Source organism: Meriones unguiculatus, chromosome 10, assembly GCF_030254825.1.
Source record: "Meriones unguiculatus strain TT.TT164.6M chromosome 10, Bangor_MerUng_6.1, whole genome shotgun sequence".
Taxonomy (NCBI): domain Eukaryota; kingdom Metazoa; phylum Chordata; class Mammalia; order Rodentia; family Muridae; genus Meriones; species Meriones unguiculatus.
The window spans coordinates 13760404-13778879 of record NC_083358.1 but is presented as its reverse complement, the minus strand read 5'-3'; the positions used below and the strand labels follow the sequence as shown (position 1 = coordinate 13778879).

The window sequence follows — 18476 nt, the reverse complement described above, 5'->3', positions numbered from 1 at the left end:
AAACCCATTTTTATTCTCCAGATTTGTCCTAAAGTAGGTGAGCCCAACCTTCTGACATCACATTGCAGCATTGTCACCTACCAAGTGACACGCAAGAAACCCACAGGTGAACAACAAGAAAATAATCACCTCCCCTACAAAAGAAATCTCATAACATTTTAAGTGAGCTCATGATTTTCTGTTGGTGCACATTCATTGAACTCCCTGGCCACATGTGGCCCACAGGTTTGGCATATCTGGATCACGGGGCTTTGAGTCCAAGGATCATTTCAAGTTCACAAGCGGTTTTCAAATGATGCACTTCCGGCATTTATACATGAGCCCTTTCTTCCCAGCTAAGACACCAAACTTGGATGGATATGCTCAACCCACCTTGATTAGGGATTAGTGTGTACATTGTCAAAACGTGAAGAATGTTGTGACCCTATGGCTATATCAAGGTCAGCTCAAGGTAGCTCTCAGATGGCAATGATTTATATGCAGACACTGGGTGTTGTGTTCCCTTGAGACAGTGTCAGCTGTCATGGTGGACTCCATAATTCTGTTGGATGTGGTGTTGGACCGACTTCAGAGTTTTGTTGCTGATGGTGGTGTTTGATGATGGTGGATCTATTTGTGTTTGTGTACATTCTTGAACCATGAACAAAATAACCTTCAAGGAAGCTGATGCCAGAACTGGTTGGATTGGTTCATACGGTACTCAAGGAGGAAGGTAGCATTCAAAGAGTCTAGAAATCCTCCAGGACAAGAGAAGGAGGGAACATGTAGGAAGTCAGTCATGATAGCTCCTTTGGAGAACAAGGAAAACATGAGGCCTAAGTTTCGGGTGACATTTCAGACCTCCCTCAGTCGTGTGGCCCAGGAAAATGCTTAAGATGGCAAGGGCTGTGTTGTTGGGTTGTTTTTAATAGCTTCTGCAGATGAGGTACCTTGTGGTGTGTTTGTGTGAGGGGTTTGGGGGGGGGCTGTGTGAGTGTGTGCACACATCTGTGGTACACTCACCAATGTGTGCAGGTGTGAAGGTCAGACATCAAGACTGAGTCTTTTCCTCAATCACTCTCCACTGTATAATTTGAGACAGTCAAATTATAAAGGGAATCTGGAGCTGGGCATTTAGGCTAGACTGCTGGCCAGTGAGCTCCCAGATCTGCCTAGCTCCCCTCACCCAATTCTAGTACTGGGTTTACAACACCACCGTGCCCACCTTTTATGTCGGTGCTGGAGGTCCTAACTCAGGCCCATGTGTTTGCACAGCAAGTGTGTAACATACTGAGCCATCTCCTCGGCCCTGGAACAAGAGCTCCTAAACCTTGGGGAGCCACAGAAACCTTTGCAACCTAAGTTGCAAACACTAATTTCTATGGATCAGGTGTGTGTGTATATGTGTGTGTGTGTGTGTGTGTGTGTGTGTGTGTGTGTGTAAAAGTTAACTGGAACTAGACCAGTGAACTTGAACTATACACATATATCTCATTCTAATATTGAGATATTATGGGCAGCCTTAAAAAAATGAACAGCCACCGAAAGGCCTTGTTTGTTGTGATAACTGAAATAAATATTCAATACGGGACATTCCTAAATGAGCCCAGCATATGTAGAAAACAATGGGTACACCAACATTCCAGAGAAGGATAATGCGGTTAACATTCAGGCTTCCTTCCTTCCCATCTTTCTTCTATTGCAGATGCTCATTGTGATTCGATTTATTGCTAAAGTAAATCAGACAATAATGTGTTCTTTGTCCTGTGTAATTGCCAAGATGGTTGGCCTCTTGTCATCATTTCATTGAAAATCATTTCAATTTAATGAATCAGATATCTGTACAGTATTCACTGTGGCATGCCAGAGAGAAACAGGAATGATTAGGACCAACTCTTTTCCAGGAGGCACAGAAAGGACTTAAGGAGGGACCCAGCAAATTTAGTAGCCTGTGAGGATTAAGAACTGACCTCAAGACCCAGCTATACTACTCCTGGGCATATATTCAAAAGATGTTCTACCATAGCTCAAGGACACTTGCTCAACTATGTTCATAGAAGCTTGATTTCTAATAACCAGAAACTGGAAAAAACCTAAATGTCCCTTTACCAAATAATAGATAAAGAAAATGTGGTGCATTAACACAATGGAATAGTACTTGGCTATTAAAAACGAGGATATCATGAAATCTGTGGGAAAAAAATGGATGGAACTAAAAAAGATCATCCCGAGTGAGGTAACCCAGATCCAGAAAGACACACATGGTATGTACTCACTCATAAGTGGATATTAGCCATAAAATAATATAGATAACCATGCTATAGTCCAGTGACCCAAAGAAGCCAAGGAGGGCCCAAGAAATGATGCTTGAATCTCACTCAGAAAGGGGAATAGTCATCTGAAGTAGACTGAGGGAGGGAACTAGGTAGAAGAGGGGTTGGGGAGAGCTGGGGTTGGGGAGGAGGACTGGGAGAGAGAATGGAAATTGGGGAGGGGGCATCTACGGGACAGAGGAGGCTCCCAGGAGTCTGTGTGGGTGACCTTAGCTGAGACTCCTAGCAGTGGGGGATGTGGAGCCTGAGGAGACGGTGATCTCCTGTAGCCAGGTGGGTGGAACAGCAACTGACCAATAAAACCGCCAGCCCAAAACTTGTCTTCTTTACAATAAGTGTAGGGATAAAGATGGAGCAGAGATTGAGGGAATGCCCAAGCAATGACTGACCCAACTGGAGACCCACCCAGCCCCTGTCACTATTAATGATACTACGTTATTCCTGCAGACAGGAGTCTAGGGTAATTGTCTTCTGAGAGGCTTCATTTGATTGAAACAGACACAGAGACCCACAGCCAAAAAAATAGGCCAAGCTCAGGGAGTTTTGTGGAAGAGTGGGGGAAAAGTTTGAGGAAATCAGAGGGGCAGAAAAAAAATAATTTTTAAAAACTCTGAAAATAGGTCCAGGTGAACTCAGGAGTTCTCCAGGTATTTGACGCCATTCCTTGCTCACAGCTGCAATAGAGTCTCTAAATTCCTACTATGAAATCATTATGTATTTGGTTCATGGGGGATGCTGAAGATACAGTGAATAGGTAGATAAAACCCCTCCGCTTTGTAGAGCTTATATTCAAAGGAGGATGAAAGATAAGAAAATACTGAAGCAGGCAAAAACACGTGGAAATAAATGGCTACCTGTGATCAGCTCTTACAAGGGATGTGTAAGCTATGTCTTAATCACCATGATCATACTACCTGCCAACCTGAGATGAAAGTGTCACTTTGGTTCAGTTTCAGAAACTCTCAGTCTTTTATGGAGAGAAAGGCATGACAAGGTAGAGATGATGGTGGTGAGAGAGTGTGGGACTGGCTAATGTTATCTTAGATAACAAGGAAGCAGAAAGCAATGCTAGAGCCAAAGACCACCCTTAGTGCCCTATAAATACCAGATGGACCCAGCCTCCTAAAATAGCATCACTAACCTAGGAATAAACATTGGAAATATGACCTGTGGGGCACATTTTAGATTTAAGTGATAGTAGAAGAAAATTGTGGGGGATGGGGGCACTTAGTTCCCACATAGATGTGTTTCCCAAACTCTTTTTTATCATTGTCCCTTAGGGACCTTTTTCAGACTTTCTTCCCCCCCCCCTGAAATTTTAATGGTGTGTGTGTGTGTGTGTGTGTATTTGTGCATTATGTATTAAAATAGTTATTTTTCATCCACCAAGATCCCCTTCCACTCTTTGGGGCAATATGATGGCCAATGAATGTACCCACTGCAGAGTGGCTCAAACAAAAGAGAGTCTCTTGGAATAGCATCCTTTGGGAAAATACTTGAAGGAGGTAAAGCCTTAAACAAAAGAATTTCAGACCAAGAGATTCCCAAAACCAAAGAGCAGAGAACAGAACATCTCAGGGAGTTGCAGTTGCACAGGTAAATTATTCTGAGCCAAGAAGAAATGGTGCAAAGAGAGCCAGGACAGGGCATCAGGGATAGGCCAGACAGAAATTTTCATTAGCCCAGTACCAACAAGGTCAAGGTAAAGAGGGGCTGCTTTCTGGTCCTCAAGGTATGATCTTCTCAGGAGAAGCTGGAGTTGCTAGTCAGGACCTTGCGTAATGATGTAATTGAGAAGAGCTTCGTGAAACCAAGGAATGGGAAAGACAAGACGGGAGGCCAGCAAGCCTCCCAGTGGAAAACTATGCTTCCATGGGCAGGGTCTAAGAAAGGCAACTGGACTTGCCATCAGTTTTACTGTTTGGGGACTGCTACAGCTCAGTGCATGCTGGAGGAACATTAGCAATGAACGGAAGGCTGAGTCTACCCAGGCTTCTGGGAAAAGATACACAGGTCCAACACTAGCCAGCAGCAGAAAAGCCGTGCTGGAAGCTCTCTTGACTGAGCTGTGTGTGGGCCTGGGACTTGGAAAGTCTGGGGTTGACCTTGAATCTCCAGGTTTCCTTCCATCTCTACACCCAGTTCTGTTTGTCTGAGGTGTACAGGCTCCTCTGTGGTAGTGTGAACAAGAATTACCATCACAGGCCCATAGATTTCAATGATTAGTCACCAGGGAATGGCACTATTTGAAAAGATTAGAATAATTAGGAGGTATGGCCTTGTTGGAGGAAGTGTGTTGGCAGAAGTGGCTTTTAAAGTTTCAAAAACCTATATGTGGCCTAGGCTTGTGCTCTCTCTCTCTCTCTCTCTCTCTCTCTCTCTCTCTCTCTCTCTCATGTATGTATGTATTTCTCATCTCAGCTACTGCTCCTGCACTTGCCTGGATACTGCCATAGTCCCCACCAAGACAACAAACCCTTTGGACTAAACCCTCTGAAACTGTAACCAAGTCCCAACTAAATGCTTTCTTTCATAAGAATTGCATTGGTCATGGTCTCTCTTGACAGCAATAGAACAGTAACTATGACATTCTCATTTCCACCTCACTTTCTCCTGAGTGTTAACACACACAAACACTGAACCTGGAACCTAGTCTAAATCCCTGTCTTCTCAAAATAAGTCAAGTCCTATTCCACTGTATTCCCAACCATTTCCTCATGCTCCATACATCCACCGACCCCCTCCTACCCACACTTCAGCAGCTTCTAGTCTTCTGGTCTTTAAAACCACAACCTCCCTCCCCACCTTGAACCTCTGAGGCAGTTGCTCCTCTGCATTAAATATAAATCTTCCCCATTACTCATGTCTCTGTTTCTCTAATGCCATCTTCCAAAAAAGCCATCTCTGCCATGGTCACTCTCTCCTTTTCCCCTGCTTGGTGGTCTCTGCTCTATTAACTGCTGTTTGATCAGCCTGTGCATTGACTCTTGTCTCACATCTACTAGAAGGTAACCCCTCGGTGAGGATGTTCCTACAGATAGGCCTGAGCCTCCAGTGCCCGACAGAGGGGATGCTCAGTGAAAAGACTATCACATGGATGAGTCAGCGAGCCCAGCTTAACCCAGAAACCCAGACTGGCTGGATACTTTCTGTGTTTAATAATAAATATTTGCTGAACAAATAGATGAGTAGGTGAACAAATAAACGAGCTATACTTTTCAAAGATATTTTGCTGGAACCAACAAGTTGTACTTGTAACCAACACTGATGAGCCCTGGAACCCACAAGATGAAAGGAACAAACCAATTCCCATGAGCTCTCTTCTAATCTATACATCTACACAGACATACACACGGACTTATACATGTGTACGTACATACATACACAGAGTGAGAGAAAAAGAGAGAAAATTAGCTTCTTTAATAAAATGTAAAGAAACATTCAACCAATTTCAGGTAAATGAAATTATTATCACTATTTATTATTATTATTATTATTATTATTATTATTATTATTATTATTAAACGGTTTCTAAGCAAAAAGAAAGAAGTCAGGGTTTTTTCATTCAGGGCCCGATTTATGTTTTAGTCTCAATAACTCTTCATGGGGGAGGAGGCTGCCCTATGCAATATTGAAAAATGAGTGTCATCCCTGCTCATTAGCTGCCAGCAGCAGCAATAAGACAAAAATGTCTCTAGTTATTGTCACGTATTCCGTGGGCCTCTGGGTGGGACAAGGGTGATAGAAAACACTGTTCCTAGTTGAGAATCACCATTTTGAAAGAAGCCATGGGACTGGGGCTGGGGAGTAGCTGCTCAGTATCTACTGCGCAAAGCCCTGGCTTCCATCTGCAGTACGACTTCTCAGGGATGATGGCGCCTGCCTGTAAGCCCAGCGCTCAGGAGGCAGAGGCAAGAAAATCAGAAGCTCATGGTCGTCTTGGGCTGTGTAGTGAGTTCAAGGCCAGCCTGAGATACCTTAGGGGGAAGGGGGACCAGGAAGAAGAGGAGAGGAGAAAGGGGAGATGGAGCCAGGAGAAGCCACCACAGCAGCAGAAGCTACGATAGACGGTCCCGTCTCTAGTAAAACAAAGAAACCATAATCACTGCAGCAGGCAGGTCCTCCACAGAAGGGCGGCAGACGGCTGCTGCCTGTTTGCCAACAAAGCCTCCACAGTCACTCATCAGCGACACCCACCAACTTTCTGAGGGTTCTTTTCTACAATATTTACAGACATCTGTTTAGAGCTGCAGTTGGGCCAAATGCAGCCATTTATCAAGCCCACGCAGCTCTTCTGGGCTTAAAGGGAGTACAGCATGCTTATTGCCTGAGAACCTTCGAGGTCAAACTATAATGATTCCCCCTCCCTCTCGGTAAGGGCTTACACAAAATTGCTTCTCAGACCAGCTCCATGACTCCATTTATAGAATGTAAAACCCACGGGGATTAAAAGAAAATTTTCTTGGGCTCTCTGAGGCCTCAGACAAGAAGATTTAATAATATCAGTCACGATTAGTTCTTTCTAGCCATCTGTCTGGGACTTTATTGTAAATTTAATACACAAAGCAGAGCGGGGGATATGGTAGTCTCCCATTTGCTTTCAGATGCTAAATGTACAGCTGTATTTTACATTGCAGGGGGAAAAATTAAGCTTGCAGTTTAAGGCTAGAAAGGGGACAAAATGTTTATGTTTGCCATCCAAGCAGCTGTTGTTTCCTTGGGCACTCGTGATGCTTATTTTCATAGTGACTTGCTTTGGTGTCACCATGGAAACAAAGCTCTGGGTGTGTCTCTAAAAGCAATTCCAAAAGGGCATTAACTGAAGAGAGAAGAGCCACAGCATGGGCAGCACCATCCTATGAGCTGGTTCCCTGAGATGAATCAAAAGGAGCATGTGAGCTGATCATCAGCATTCATCTCTCTGCCTCCCTGATCGTAAGAGTGTATGTGACCAGCTGCCTCATGCTCCAGACGCCATGCCTCCCTGCCACGATGCAGCAAAAATAAACTTGTCTTTTCTTAAGTTACATTTGTCAGGCATTAGGTCACTTAGGCAAGAAAACAAGCACCTACTATGCACTCGTGATCACATGGACTAGACAAGTAAGAAAACAAGTACCTACTAAGCGTCCATAGTCACATGGACTAGAAAAGTTAAGAGGAAAAACAAACATCTACCATTCACCCATGGTATTTTCAGCTGTCAAGTCTACACAAATCATGGGCAATCTGTTTCCTGCCCTTGGGTTTTTAACAAAACTTAAACCTATGAAATAATTAGAGAATAGGAATAGTCAGTCACAGGGTGTTGATTTCAGAGGGTGAAATCAAGAGAGAGCAAAGTTAAGAATAAATGAACTGTTCAGAGACAGTTTTAAGAATGAACAGGGAAAGGAGATGGGAAGGTGTCTCCATCAAGAAAGCTCCTACTATGAAAGCATGAGGATCCTCGTGTGTATGCCTAGTACCCATATAAAAAGCTGGACATGGTGGCACAAGCCTGTAATGCTAGTTCTGGACAGGCAGAGACAGGCAGATACATGTAGATCCCTGGTGAGCTACTCTGAGCAAATCAATGAGCTGCAGGTTCACTGAGGAACTCCATCTCATAAAATAAGGTACAAATGATTGAGGAAAATACCCAATGTCAACATTTGGCCTCCACACACACATTAACAGATGTGTATGTACACTTGCAACCACATGCATACACAGCTAGGTGAGCACATACATACGAATCACACACACAAGTATAATAAACAGGGCTTGTTGAATACTAAAAGAATAGAGATCATTTGGATAATGTTGGGTATCATAAAAACACTACAAGCTGCAGGGACAATGTGAACAACATCACAGGCATGAATGAGGCAGGTGGAAAAGAGAGAAAGCTCCAGACGAACATGGGAGAAGAAATAAGATGTAGTGGATGGAACCAAATCATGGATGCCTTTGCTGCCTGGCAGAAGACTTGGAGTTTACATCTGATTAATGGGGATTCTATGAAGGACTATGAAACCATTTCATCCTCAGTCTAGTAAGGCTTAACCATGGTTCTAACGTTGATCACTATGGTGTCATGTACCTGAAGTGAGGCTTGATGGTACAGACCTGCCATCCCAGGACATAGGGGGCTGATGCCAAAGGAACATGATTTTAAGGCCAGCCTGGGCTCCAAAGTAAGCCTTAAGATAGCAAGACCCTGTCGATAGATAGATAGATAGATAGATAGATAGATAGATAGATAGATAGATAGATAGATAGATTGAGATAGATAGGAGATAGATATAGATAGATATAGATATAGATATAGATATAGATATATTTGGAGCTGGAGAGATGGCTCACTAGTTAAGACCACATACTGTTTTTGGAGAAGACCCAACTCAGTTCCTAGCATCTACATATCTACATCTTGTGCAACTGCCTATAACTAGCGCTCCAAGTACTGAAAGATGAAGGATATCAGGAGCTGAAACCTGCCTTGGCTATGTAGTAAGTATGAGACCAACCTGGGCTATACTTGACCCTTTCTCAAAAACAAAACAAAACACCAATAACATCCAAATGGAATGTGTCTAGATGATATCACTGTGGACTTTACTCATCTGTCAATTAACAGCTCACTGGGGGCCGTATGAGATCTTGATAATTGTATATGTGTACACAAGTGAATGGTATCCATGTTTATGAGGGCATCTGCATACCTGTGTGTGCTTTTGGAATCTGAAGAACAGTTTTGAGCATTATTATTAATGCGTTGCCTACAGTTTTGTTTTGTTTTTAATGTAGGGTCTCTCACTAGACTGGACCTCATCAAGTAAGCTAGTCTGACTGGCTAGCAAACCCCAGGGGTCCTCCTGTCTCTGCCTCCTTAGCACCACCTCACCCAGTTTCTTTGGATGGGCCTTGGGTTGTGGGGATCTAGATCAAATCCTTGCACTCCCAACAGCGAACATTTAGAGCCTGAACTATTTTCCCAGCCCTCAATATATTTATAATACTACACCATGTGTAGTATTATGCAAGATGATTTCAGTAAGACTCTGGATGTGGTCTCCAATGGGATACCACAGGTCGCAGGTGGCTATTTCAGTTTTAATGAGGTCACATTAAAAATGCAGCTTCGAGTGCTCTGAAGCCACAAGTAGCTAGTGGCCACCTTAGTGGACAGGGTGGATTTAGAACACTTCCATCATTGCAGAAAGTGTCACCAGAGCCACTCGATGTGATGATGTCATCTTTCTGCTTGAAGGCAGGGAACAATTTGTCTCTGTAGCCTTCTGGCCTGGTTGCCTCTCAGTCAATTATGTTAATTGTGCCCTTCCATGTATCTCTCTCTTTGTGGTGGTGTCATGAAGGTCACTGCTCAGAGTCACTTATTTGATGTGTGTGTCCCAAATCTCTTATTATGCATAGCCTGCACTTTAGCTCCATGTAGGCAGCCATGGCTGGGATATATTTGTGTCTTTCATTTGAACAGATAGACGATTGTCTAAAGGCATGAATGGGAGGGAAGTAAGGATAAATGAGCTTCATGGGTGTTTTTTATGCCCGGAGACAAAATAGTAGCTGGATAAAGGGGAGATTAATATGAGGAAGCAATCATAGGAGAGTGTCATGACCCAGGGACAGAGCGGGCAGGGGGGAAGTGATTGACAGTCCTAAAGTAGCCATAGGCTTCAACTCTTGCAGCAGACCAGGAAGTTAAGAGATGATGCAGTCAGCCTGGGGAAGGAAATGCCCAGATACAAACTGGAAGCTTCTGTGAGGAAGTTTACAAGCTCAGATGTGAATCTCATTTACAGAATACAGAGCAACATGTGGAGGTATCCCCAAAGAGCTGAGACCCACAGCTGTGTGGAAGTGAGGGAAGAGGTCTGGGTAACTGGTCCCGTTAAGATCTCTGGAAGATTCTACACGTGCCAGGTATCATTTGACGTGCTTCATGTATTAACTTGGTTAAACTCTCCTGTAACCCAACGACCCAGGGAGCTGTTATACATATCTGTAAGATTACATAAATGAGCTGCTGAAGAATTTTCACTGCCCAAAGTCAGCATCTTCAATTGAATTTGTAGGACATTTGAACCTCAGAGCATAGATATTGTTGGAAAAAAAATGGCAATGAATAAATTCATTGAACAAAAGAATGAGCTAAATAATTCCATTAGGAATCCACACAAAAGGGGTCTATAGACCACTTACTTTGCAGAGGCCTTAACATTCATTTCATCTTCATGAGGACCCTGTGTGGTGGTTACTATGACAACAGCTGTGACACAGATGAGAATTAGAGGCATACAGAGATAAAGTTCCTGGAGATCACAGAGCTTATATGTATCAAAACTGACCTTGAGACACAGACAGCCTGACTCTGAACTTGGTAGCAGGATCATTAACTTCTCCACTGTTTGAGGGGGGAGGGAGGGGGAAGGGAAGACTAGCATGCTCCTCCCTTCACTTGTCAGTCAGACTCAGACTATGTATCCTTAGGCGGTATCATACGATAGTTATGATAGGCCATTACCATTGGCCACTGCTTGCTACTAGGTGTGCATCCTAGAGATGTCATCGGGTTGGACCCAGGGCTCACTGCCATTGTTTCAGAAAGCCATTTCAGTGCTGTAGTGAGAGCAGAAATCCAACTGGCCAGGGCCAGGAGGGAATGTGTAGGTAGGTCAAACTGACAGCCAGCATAAGCCTGCTGCTTTGCATCAGACAGAGTAAGTGGCTGGAAAACCTCCAACGGGAGCCAAGTCTGGAGGAGGGCTGCTTGGAAAGTGGATTAGGAGTTCCCTCGGGTGAAAGATTATGAGAAATAGAATGGGAATGCTTACAGGCACAGGATTTTTTATTAGAGGGAAAAAATGTTCTGCAGTAAGTGGTAGAGGTAGTTGCACAACTCTGTGAATATTCTAGAAATCATTGAGTTGTATACCTGGAAAGGACGAACTATGATATTTGAATTATATTTAAATCCAAGATATAGATATTATGTGTGTGTGTGTGTCTATGTACACATAAAGAAGTGTGAATGTATTGATACATGGGGTGGTTATTACTGATTGTCAACTTAACAGGATCTAGAATCACCTAGGACAAGACGTCTCTGGGAATGACTGTGATGGGGGATCTAGATTGGGTGGTTGAAGCTAAAAGACTTACCTTTAAATGTGGGTGGCACCATCCTATAGCCTTGGGTCTCAGACTGAATAAAAAAGAGAAGATGAACTGGGCACCAGAATCCACGGTTCTCTGCTTCCTGACTATAGATGCAATGTGACCGGCCACCTCACATCCCCACCACCATGCTTTCTCTGATATGATGGACTGAATCCCCTTGAGCCGTGAGACAAATAAACACACACACTAGAAACATTCCCTACTTCCATGCACACAGCCCCGCCCCATCACATGTTTTCTGCTACCTAAACTCACCTGAGGATTGTAGATCTAAAGCCACCCATGCATTTGCTTGCTCCCTGCTTCTAATCATCCAACAAACCAAATGAATTGCATAGCTCTGACTCAGCTCACTCATCCGTGTCCACATGGGACTGAGATGTCTACATCTCAGCTGGTGAGATGGCTCAGTAGGTGAGATTCTTGCTGAATCCCTTCCCTACTAGAAGAAGGAACCTCTGTATATGTGCCTTGACATGTGTGTGCATACATGCACGTGTGTGCATACATGCATGTGTGTGTGCATGCCTATGACACACACACAAATAAGTAAGTTAAGCATAGGTAAAATTTTTAAGATGTTCACATCTGTCAGGAGGTTGAGGCTGAAAGATTGCCAACCTGCCTAGACTACATGGTGAGTTCTGAGCCGGCCTAACCTGTGGAGTGATACTCCAGCATTGAGATATCAAAGATCAGGAATTAAAAGGCAAGGTGCCAAGCAAGAACTGAAAATAAAATTAAACCGATGTCTACTTCCAAATCTCTGATCTTTGAATATGCTGTATGACAAAGTCACGTTGTATATTTGATTGAGGACTTCAAAATAACTGTATTTCCCAGGTGGCCGCACTGCAGTCACAAGGGACCTTATCAAAAGGAATCCAGGGACCAGAAACAGGGAAGGCACATGATACCATAGGCTGAGGAAAAAGATGATTTGATGTAGGACCATGTGCTCAGGAGTGGGAAAAAACTATAGGAACCAGAAAGGGCAAGGGCTCAAAGTCTGCAGAAGGCACGCTGCTAGCCCACATGATTTTTGTACCTATGAGGCTTTATGTATAAACAGCTATAAGAAGACGAATCTGCATTGGTGGAGGGCCCTGTATTTGTGGCACTTTGATATAGCAGCAACTGAAATATAACGTACCATCAATGTTCCAAATATATCCTGGGTAAGCTGCCTGTCCTACACCAGTCTCTGTGCTTTGGAAACAATTCTGCCTGAGGCCTTGATCTGCATAGAAAGCATAAGCAGGGTGGCACAAGTGAATTTTCCTCCTAATTCTATAAGGAGGGAAAAAAATGAAGGGAAGAGAATTGAGTGCGAGCAAGACCTGGGTCTGTGTTACAGCCCAGGAAAGGCTAAGCAACTAGAGAAAGAGACAGGAGGAGGCAGACACATCCAGGCAGAACAAGGAATTTCATCAAGTTAAACCTTGAATAGATGGGAGGAAGAGGAGGCTGAACATGAGAGAAGGGATAACAGATGGGAGAGTAGGAGTCCTCCCAACCAGATACCCAAACACAGCCATTATTCCAGCCTCAATGTATGCCCACGGCTCTGTATCTCACTTCCTAGGTCCATGTTGGAAACTTCGCTCACTGTGCCCTTCCCTCCTTGCCTTCCTAAATAATTCCTTAGGAATTCTTTAGTCAATTTAGATACTCAGAAAAAATGATATCAGCTACTCTATAAAAACACACCTCCCTCCTTCTTGTCACTACCCCAGCCCTGAGTTAGGAGTTTCTGCCTTCAGAGTCCACAGGATCACCTCTCTCATTGACACATTTGTGGTCCACAGCCTGTGGAAACTAGAGAGCAATGTTCACTTTCTTCCACTTCTAATTGGAAAAACCCAAATGTCCTAATAGGCAAAGAGTGCTTGGCCTATTATTGACACAGAAGCCCTCGATGCTGCTAAACTGCATTGCTCTGCCACCATAACAGAGGTAAGGCATCAAGGTGCCAAGCAAGGAGAACTCAAGAGACTTCCAGGGCCTCAGATCATGCATTTCCATTGGACCAATGCAGCCTATCCCATTTAGACCTACTCCATCTACACCATAGCCCTCCGCACATTATCCACAGCTTTAATGCTCCTGTTTGAAATCCACAGCTCAGCTTGGATACATTCCTGTTAGGATAAAAATAATTATTCCTTTGCCTTTGGCCCTGTCTCTTGGTGGAAACTATATTGGGAAGCTGGTCTTCTTTGCAAGTCAGAGACCATTGATGTAGGCAGCTCTTGGACGTGGTTTTTAAAGATCTGGAGCTATATTCTGCTGATGCCAATGGTTAGAAATGTTCTCTTCACCTTTGGAGCTGATAGAGGAAAGTATTTAATATATCTTACTTGCAAGAGAGCAATGGAAATCATTTTTAAGTATTTTCCAAGGTGTCTGCAGAAGCAAGTTGTCCACAGATGTTGATTTATTCACTAGGCTAGATGAAAGGGCTTGCTCTGCAGCAGATATGGAGTCCTTTGGACCCCAGCACAGACATTTACATTAGAGGATTTGAGGCTACAGACCAGAGCTGGGCAGGTGAGCACTCAGTGAATATGTTCTACTCCCACCATGGAGAACCCATCAACAGTTCTCTCAACCTCTGTCTCCTCCATTAGAAATAGAGATGATTGGGGCTGAGGAGATAGTTGTAAGGATTAAATTTGATTCCCAGAACCCATATTTTTTTCACTTCAATTTATTTATTTTAACAGATATTTTTATTTATTGCAATTTATTCACTTTGTATCCCAGCCATAGCCTCCTCTCTTGCCTCCTCCCAATCCTGCACTCCCTCCCTCTTCTCCTCCCATACCCCTCCCACAGTCCACTGATAGAGGAGGCCCTCCTCCCCTTCCCTCTGATCCCATCATCAGAACTGTCTGCATAGTCTTCCTCTGTGGCCTAGTAAGGCTGCCCCACTCCCTTCAGGGAGAAGTAGATCAAAGAGCCAGCCTGAGTTCATGTCAGAGACAGTCCCTGTTCCCCTTACTAGGGTATCCATTTAGAGACTGAGCTGTTATAGGCTCAGTACAGGAGTTCTAGGTTATCTCTATGAATGGTCCTTGGTTGGAGTATCAGTCTCAGAAAAGACCCCTAGGACTGTCTCTGACATGAACTCAGTGGCTGGCTCTTTGATCACCTCCCCCTGATGCGGGAGCAGCCTTGCCAGGCTACAGAGAAGACAACAGAGCCAGTCCTGATGAGACCTGATAGGCTAGGATCAGCTCTCCCCTATCAGTGGACTTGGAGAGGGGAATGGGAAGAGATGAGAGAGGGAAGGTGGGAATGGGAGGGATGAGAGAGGGGGCTACAGCTGGGATACAAAGTGAATAAATAGTAATTAATATAAAAGAAATTTTTAAAATAAAGCCTGTAGTTGAAAATAAAAAAAAAAAAAAAGAAAAGACCCCTAGGCCCAGAATTTTTGGCTCTGTCGTTCTTGTGGAGCTCCTGTCCTCCCCAGGTCTTTCTGTCTCCCCCTTCTTTCATTCCCTGCACTCTGTCCAAAGTTTGGCTATGAGTCTTAGCATCTCCTGTAATTCCCTGCTAGGTAGAGTCTTCCACAGGCCCTCTGTGGTAGGCTCCTGTCCTGTTCCCTGTTTTCTTCCTCTCCCAATATCTATCCCATTTGCTTCAGAACCCACATTTTAAAAGAGCCAGGCACAATGACAAACTTGTAATCCCAGTGCTGGGGAAGGCAGAAGCAGGAGGAGCCCTGTATCTTGTTGGTCAGCCTATCTGGCTGCAAGTTCAGAGCAATCCTATTTTAAAAACCAACGTAGAGAGTGCCTGAGGAAGACATCTGATGATGGTTTCTGACCTCCATGTACATGTATATGGACAAGGATGTAGAAGCATAAACAAAATTTGAAGAAAAAAAAAAAAGAAAGAAATGGAGATACTGCCATGTTCCGGTAATTATTATAAGGTGTTTATTATCACGCAGTCCCTGGAGTCCACAGCGTATTCAGCTTTTAATTGCAAAGTGCTCTGTTAACATGACACTTCTTCTCAACTGTGATCAAACCATGGAAATAAATAGTATAAGCTACTGAATCAACAGATTGCTTTAGTCAGCCCCCTACTGTCTAACTGTTGCCCGCTAATGCTTCATTTCCTCATTCCTTATCTTCCCATAAAATGGGAATTTTATATTTTCTATTTTCCAGAGGAATTATGTGGTCACTCACTCACAGTACTGTAGCAAGGTACTATGGGCCAAGCAGTTTAAACAACTAAAACCTTTTGTCTCTCAATATGGCGAACAGAAGGGGGAAGATCAAGATGTCAGCAGCACCACTGCCTTCTGACAGTAACGCTGTGAACAGGGTCTGGCCATGCCTACTTAAGCTTCTTGTTGCTGACAGTCTCTGTGTGCCTTAGGTAGCAGACACATCGCCCCGTCTCTATGCTCACCTCACAGGATGGTGTCTCCGCACGCATCCATCTTGCAAATTCCCTATTTGGTGAGGACACAGATCACACCAGGCTCTGCTCTCCTTCTCTGTCATCTAGGAAGCTGCATCTGAAAAGATGGTCACAGCGTAAGGTCTTAAGCATTAGGATTTCAACATAAGGACTTAAAGGGGTCAAAGGTTTCAGATTAGGGGCTCATGGGGGACCCTAAGGTGAATCACTGTTTTGAATAAGAAACTTATTAATGCCAGAGAGAGAGAGAGAGAGAGAAGTGGGTCTCTGAGCAGAGTAGGAGTTCCTTCTTAGGACTCAGAGGAAGGGGAAAGGTTTTGTGTCAGAGGGTTGATGAGTGATAGACAGCTTGGGTCTGTGGTCGAGCTGCCTCTGATTATTGAGCTGCTGGGAGAGGAACTTGCCTCCCAGGAAAGAAATGTGATGTTCTGAGGGTTGGCAGGGAGAACCTACTTGAGGTATAGCCATTATGCAGCTAGCCTTCTCCTGTCCCAGGTTCTGGCGACCTGAGGTCTGTAAACTTCCTTGGGTGAGTGAAAATGTCACCTGCCAATTTCTTGGAATCCAGGCACCAGGGGAGTCTGCTAGGGTTTAGAGATTTACAAATAGGATCTTGGTAGGGGGCTTGCCATTTTCTTATATCAAGCGTGGCTGTAAGGAAGAGGTTTCTGCAGGTGGGCATGGACTGATTAGTCTGCAGCTGAAACCCTAACAGAAAAGAGGGGAAAGACACAATTCAAGACATAATTTTGTGAATCCAAAATGATAGGCAAGCACAATTGTGCTATGGACTGTAAAGGGCTGAAGAGACAAACTTTGGTGTCTGAATTCAAAGGGAAGATTCGAGAAGAGGTTTCTACCTTCCTTTTTCCTGGTCCAGCCTCAAGTTCTTTTGGGAAATGACCTTACTTCTTACCTGAGCTTTGCTCTGACCCCTATAAAAAGAAGATAATGGTGAAGCCTTATCAATGAGACACTGCCCAAAGGTGATGTGTGTAAAGTCCCTGGAGCCTCTGCTCTTCAGAAAGGAGAAAGGAGAACACATCTCTCTCAGATCCTGCAGTAGGACCTCCTGTGGCAGCTTCCTCCAAGGTGCCACCATAGGGGCCACAGGCTCACTGACGCCCCTGCCTTATGATGCTCAGTCCTTGACAAAAGCATCTTCGGATCTGCATTGTGGGCAGAAGCTCCTCGCGGCACACAAGATAAACACATGCTGCTGTTTGCCTTTCTCTTCCCTCTACCAACCCGGCTCTGATTACTAAATGCTGAACATATTTGGGGAAGATCTGCCAGGAAAGTGCCATGTGCCCGCTAGTCATTTAATAAGCTGTAAGTGAGCAGCTGCCCACCAAGTCCTGGATGGCTGACAAAGTGGCAGAGATGGCTGGAACTTGATGCTGTTTCTGAGCCACCACGGTGCTTAAGTACATTGACTTGTCTGATGTATGATGACCCCATAAGGAAAGAGCAATTCTTTACCCCATTTTACAGGCAGGAAGCTGAGTTTCAGAGAGAGGGCTTTATGGCCTGGTTGGGGTCATACAGCAAAGCAGTGGAGCCAAAACTCATCTTCTGAAGTTGTGCTTCTAACCAGACCCCATATCCCTTCTAAGAGTGAGCATGACTTTGCCCTGATCCTTTCCCTCTGGGTCTCCCAAATCCTTTGTTGTTGAGACATCCTGGCTCTGGGCTTTTTGGCGGGGAGAGAGAATGGCTTTCAAGAGCCTGGCTCCTCAGTCCCTAATTTCTCAAATTTCAGAGGGCTTTATATCCCAAGCCTTAGTTTGTGCATCTGTGAAATGGGAATAACCCTTGGTCTCCCTGCCTGTTCTAAAGCCCTTTGCAATTGATATGCAAGTTGTTGACTGGTTGGTGGAGGATAAAAAACAGAGTATGGGGGACACGTAAGATGACTCAGTAGGCACAAGCACCAGCTGCTGGCCAAACCTGATGACCTGAGCTCAATCTCTCGGAACTGCATGGTGGAAGGAGAGACACTGTCTCCCATTCAGTGTCGCTGATCTCCACGAGCATTGACCATGAGCACATGCATGCACATATACACGGCACACAAAACAAACACAGTGTTAAAAAATTGAAACCCGGCGTGGGCGCTTGATTAAACCTTTCCCATTTCTTTTCTAAAGGTTTCATTTTGAGAGTTTCCCTGGCAACTTGACAGACAGATGAGTTTACTCGACAAAGAACAAGTAGGTGAGGACAGGAACGTGAAGATGAAATGTTAATGCTGGGACTGGAAAAAGCAGCAGGAGTAACCCACTTTAGCCCCTGTGGCTGCTGCGGGAGCTAAACCCACATCCCAGAGGAGACAAAGATGATGGAGATGGGAGCTGATGCTTCTGCCAAGACAGGCAACCCTTAATGGTGGCACAGATTTGATTTGCTTTGCTCCAAAGCCAGGGCTTGAACCCCACCACTGCCACCCCTTGGCCTCAATCCCACTTTCTGCAAATTGCCAGCTACTTGTTTTGGTTTCATTACATTTCTTTGCTCACCAGTTGGACATACTAC

The 18476-nt window shown here is 44.4% G+C and overlaps 1 protein-coding gene across 1 annotated transcript in view; it reads left to right on the top strand.

The window, feature by feature from the left end:
- Vat1l (vesicle amine transport 1 like) overlaps positions 1-18476 on the top strand; it is a 167871-nt gene that overhangs the window by 90404 nt on the left and 58991 nt on the right. The gene's annotated exons all lie outside the window — the stretch shown is intronic.